Below are 5,703 nucleotides of genomic sequence, written 5' to 3' on the forward strand. Positions count from 1 at the left end.
TAGTCAACAAAATGGAATGCAAAAGTCTACCTCTTTATTGGTAAAAGAGTTGCATCAATCTGTTGTGCTGCAATGTAACATGAGGGTCCACACTATTAGGTCTGGATAGTACAATCACATTTCATGCTGGGATTTGTAAAGCAAAGAACACAAATAAAGGGCTTTCCTATATCGCAACAATTAATGATTATACTAATGAAAAAATCAGTTTCACTCAAAGATGTTACTAAGCCCCAGTGGCCTAATGGATAAGGCACTGGCCTCCTAAGCCAGGGATTGTGGGTTCAAGTCCCATCTGGGGTGATAGGCTTTATTTCATTAAAATATTTTTGGAGATGTTCCTTTCATTCTTGCTTCATACTGCACAAATGGCTCCACCAGAAACTTTTATCTGCTTATCAATCTGGAACTGTTCAGCTTGCAAAATTATGGCCCAGTATCTAAAAGCAGACATTTATCCTAATGACATTGTGGATTAGTTTTCTGAAAAGTTTTCTATCACCTGGGACAGTGGCTTCAAGTCCCTTCTAGGATGCATGTTCCTTTGTTGCTCATTCTCATTCTAGAAGTTATGCTTTTTTTCAATTCAGGTGACTGTCTTAATGGTATTGCAGAAAATCCATATATACCAAAACATACCTATTAAGTTTTAATTGCAATTTAATATCAGAGTGGCTACAAAATAACAATTTCTATTGCAATTGCTGATGGGTTTCTTGAAGTCCTTTCATCCATGTCATCAAAAGAGTAATTTTCTGCCTTTTATATTTCTTTGGACACTGACTTTACTGACAATTTAGGTGCTTCAGACCAAAAAAACAATGTTTACCTTTAAATATAGAGCACAAGTGAGATTTAACTTATTTTTATTTAAAGATACTGCATTTTTTGGTATTATATTGTATTGTATTTTCCCTATGCAACATTAAAGTTACATATATCTATACCAAATATTATTTAAGATAAATAGACAGGAATTATTTTACAATTTTGATAATATTGTACTGTACAACAATGGCATGAATTCATTGCAATATACACCTATGGATACATAAAACTGGGCAATAACACAAATGCACAATATAATTGATTACCTTATGATTAGAATATTACTTTTATTAGGTACTTTAGTATTGGGTGCAGTAGTTTAGTGGATTTAAAAAGTAACTAATTTAAAATTAATAAACCAAGTTAATTTACTTAGTCAACTCGATGCTAAAATCACTCAACTAAAAATAAAGCGCTTTGTCCATGTGCTCCTGTGGCGCAATCGGTCTGTGTGCGGTACTTATAAGACAGTATCTGTTGAACAATCCTGAGGTTGTGAATTCAAGCCTCACCTGGAGCAAATGTAATTTTTTTTCTAATGTCATCAGTTAATGATTATCATCTGCTTCCTGAACATCCTGATATGAAGGCAGAAAAAAAACACAAACATGACTGTTTTTAAGTACCAGTACCCACAGCTGCTTTGGTTCATATGCACTGTAAACATTACTTTAGTTAGTCAACAAAATGGAATGAAAAAGACTACCTCTTTATTGGTAAAAGAGTTGCATCAATCTGTTTTGCTGCAATGTATCATGAGGGTCCACACTATTAGGTCTGGATAGTACAATCACATTTCATGCTGGGATTTGTAAAGCAAAGAACACAAATAAATGGCTTTCCTATATCGCAACAATTAATGATTATACTAATGAAAAAATCAGTTTCACTCAAAGATGTTACTAAGCCCCAGTGGCCTAATAGATAAACCACTGGCCTCCTAAGCCGGGGATTGTGGGTTCAAGTCCCATCTGGGGTGATAGGCTTTATTTCATTAAAATGATTTTGGAGATGTTCCTTTCATACTGCACAAATGGCTCCACCAGAAACTTTTATCTGCTTATCAATCCGGAACTGTTCAGCTTGCAAAATTATGGCCCAGTATCTAAAAGCAGACATTTATCCTAATGACATTGTGGATTAGTTTTCTGAAAAGTTTACTATCACCTGGGACAGTGGCTTCAAGTCCCATCTAGGATGCATGTTCCTTTGTTGCTCATTCTCATTCTAGAAGTTATGCTTTTTTTCAATTCAGGTGACTGTCTTAATGGTATTGCAGAAAATCCATATATACCAAAACATACCTATTAAGTTTTAATTGCAATTTAATATCAGAGTGGCTACAAAATAACTATTTCTATTGCAATTGCTGATGGGTTTCTTGAAGTCCTTTCATCCATGTCATCAAAAGAGTAATTTTCTGCCTTTTATATTTCTTTGGACACTGACTTTACTGACAATTTAGGTGCTTCAGACCAAAAAACAATGTTTACCTTTAAATATAGAGCACAAGTGAGATTTAACTTATTTTTATTTAAAGATACTGCATTTTTTGGTATTATAGTGTATATTTTCCCTATGCAACATTAAAGTTACATATACCTATACCAAATATTATTTAAGATAAATAAACAGGAATTATTTTACAATTTTGATAATATTGTACTGTACAACAATGGCATGAATTCATTGCAATATACACCTATGGATACATAAAACTGGGCAATAACACAAATGCACAATATAATTGATTACCTTATGATTAGAATATTACTTTTATTAGGTACTTTAGTATTGGGTGCAGTAGTTTAGTGGATTTAAAAAGTAACTAATTTAAAATTAAGAAACCAAGTTAATTTACTTAGTCAACTCGATGCTAAAATCACTCAACTAAAAATAAAGTGCTTTGTCAATTTGCTCCAGTGGCGCAATCGGTCTGTGCGTTGTACTTATAAGACAGTATCTGTTGAGCAATCCTGAGGTTGTGAATTCAAGCCTCACCTAGAGCAAATGTAATTTTTTTTCTAATGTCATCAGTTAATGATTATCATCTGCTACCTGAACATCCTGATATGAAGGCAGAGAAAAAAACTCAAACATTACTGTTTTTAAGGCACCAGTACACACAGCTGCTTTGGTTCATATGCACTGTAAACATTACTTTAGTTAGTCAACAAAATGGAATGAAAAAGACTACCTCTTTATTGGTAAAAGAGTTGCATCAATCTGTTTTGCTGCAATGTATCATGAGGGTCCACACTATTAGGTCTGGATAGTACAATCACATTTCATGCTGGGATTTGTAAAGCAAAGAACACAAATAAATGGCTTTCCTATATCGCAACAATTAATGATTATACTAATGAAAAAATCAGTTTCACTCAAAGATGTTACTAAGCCCCAGTGGCCTAATAGATAAACCACTGGCCTCCTAAGCCGGGGATTGTGGGTTCAAGTCCCATCTGGGGTGATAGGCTTTATTTCATTAAAATGATTTTGGAGATGTTCCTTTCATACTGCACAAATGGCTCCACCAGAAACTTTTATCTGCTTATCAATCCGGAACTGTTCAGCTTGCAAAATTATGGCCCAGTATCTAAAAGCAGACATTTATCCTAATGACATTGTGGATTAGTTTTCTGAAAAGTTTACTATCACCTGGGACAGTGGCTTCAAGTCCCATCTAGGATGCATGTTCCTTTGTTGCTCATTCTCATTCTAGAAGTTATGCTTTTTTTCAATTCAGGTGACTGTCTTAATGGTATTGCAGAAAATCCATATATACCAAAACATACCTATTAAGTTTTAATTGCAATTTAATATCAGAGTGGCTACAAAATAACTATTTCTATTGCAATTGCTGATGGGTTTCTTGAAGTCCTTTCATACATGTCATCAAAAGAGTAATTTTCTGCCTTTTATATTTCTTTGGACACTGACTTTACTGACAATTTAGGTGCTTCAGACCAAAAAACAATGTTTACCTTTAAATATAGAGCACAAGTGAGATTTAACTTATTTTTATTTAAAGATACTGCATTTTTTGGTATTATAGTGTATATTTTCCCTATGCAACATTAAAGTTACATATACCTATACCAAATATTATTTAAGATAAATAAACAGGAATTATTTTACAATTTTGATAATATTGTACTGTACAACAATGGCATGAATTCATTGCAATATACACCTATGGATACATAAAACTGGGCAATAACACAAATGCACAATATAATTGATTACCTTATGATTAGAATATTACTTTTATTAGGTACTTTAGTATTGGGTGCAGTAGTTTAGTGGATTTAAAAAGTAACTAATTTAAAATTAATGAACCAAGTTAATTTACTTAGTCAACTTGATGCTAAAATCACTCAACTAAAAATAAAGTGCTTTGTCCATGTGCTCCTGTGGCGCAATCGGTCTGTGCGCAGGACTTATAAGACAGTATCTGTTGAGCAATGCTGAGGTTGTGAGTTCAAGCCTCACCTGGAGCAAATGTAATTTTTTTTCTAATGTCATCAGTTAATGATTATCATCTGCTTCCTGAACATCCTGATATGAAGGCAGAAAAAAAACACAAACATGACTGTTTTTAAGTACCAGTACACACAGCTGCTTTGGTTCATATGCACTGTAAACATTACTTTAGTTAGTCAACAAAATGGAATGCAAAAGACTACCTCTTTATTGGTAAAAGAGTTGCATCAATCTGTTTTGCTGCAATGTAACATGAGGGTCCACACTATTAGGTCTGGATAGTACAATCACATTTCATGCTGGGATTTTTAAAGCAAAGAACACAAATAAACGGCTTTCCTATATCGCAACAATTAATGATTATACTAATGAAAAAATCAGTTTCACTCAAAGATGTTACTAAGCCCCAGTGGCCTAATGGATTGTGGGTTCAAGTCCCATCTGGGGTGATAGGCTTTATTTCATTAAAATAATATTGGAGATGTTCCTTTCATTCTTGCTTCATACTGCACAAATGGCTCCACCAGAAACTTTAATCTGCTTAACAATCTGGAACTGTTCAGCTTGCAAAATTATGGCCCAGTATCTAAAAGCAGACATTTATCCTAATGACATTGTGGATTAGTTTTCTGAAAAGTTTTCTATCACCTGGGACAGTGGCTTCAAGTCCCTTCTAGGATGCATGTTCCTTTGTTGCTCATTCTCATTCTAGAAGTTATGCTTTTTTTCAATTCAGGTGACTGTCTTAATGGTATTGCAGAAAATCCATATATACCAAAACATACCTATTAAGTTTTAATTGCAATTTAATATCAGAGTGGCTACAAAATAACTATTTCTATTGCAATTGCTGATGGGTTTCTTGAAGTCCTTTCATCCATGTCATCAAAAGAGTAATTTTCTGCCTTTTATATTTCTTTGGACACTGACTTTACTGACAATTTAGGTGCTTCAGACCAAAAAACAATGTTTACCTTTAAATATAGAGCACAAGTGAGATTTAACTTATTTTTATTTAAAGATACTGCATTTTTTGGTATTATAGTGTATATTTTCCCTATGCAACATTAAAGTTACATATACCTATACCAAATATTATTTAAGATAAATAAACAGGAATTATTTTACAATTTTGATAATATTGTACTGTACAACAATGGCATGAATTCATTGCAATATACACCTATGGATACATAAAACTGGGCAATAACACAAATGCACAATATAATTGATTACCTTATGATTAGAATATTACTTTTATTAGGTACTTTAGTATTGGGTGCAGTAGTTTAGTGGATTTAAAAAGTAACTAATTTAAAATTAAGAAACCAAGTTAATTTACTTAGTCAACTCGATGCTAAAATCACTCAACTAAAAATAAAGTGCTTTGTC

At 33.1% G+C, this 5,703-nt stretch overlaps 1 non-coding gene across 1 annotated transcript; it reads left to right on the forward strand.

The window, feature by feature from the left end:
* Positions 1-230: 230 nt before the first annotated feature.
* Positions 231-303, forward strand: TRNAR-CCU (transfer RNA arginine (anticodon CCU)). The gene has a single exon. It is a non-coding gene; the product is annotated as a tRNA-Arg (tRNA).
* The last annotated feature ends 5,400 nt before the right edge of the window (positions 304-5,703 follow it).

Source organism: Taudactylus pleione, unplaced genomic scaffold, assembly GCF_031769625.1.
Source record: "Taudactylus pleione unplaced genomic scaffold, aTauple2 ptg000473l, whole genome shotgun sequence".
Classification (NCBI taxonomy): domain Eukaryota; kingdom Metazoa; phylum Chordata; class Amphibia; order Anura; family Myobatrachidae; genus Taudactylus; species Taudactylus pleione.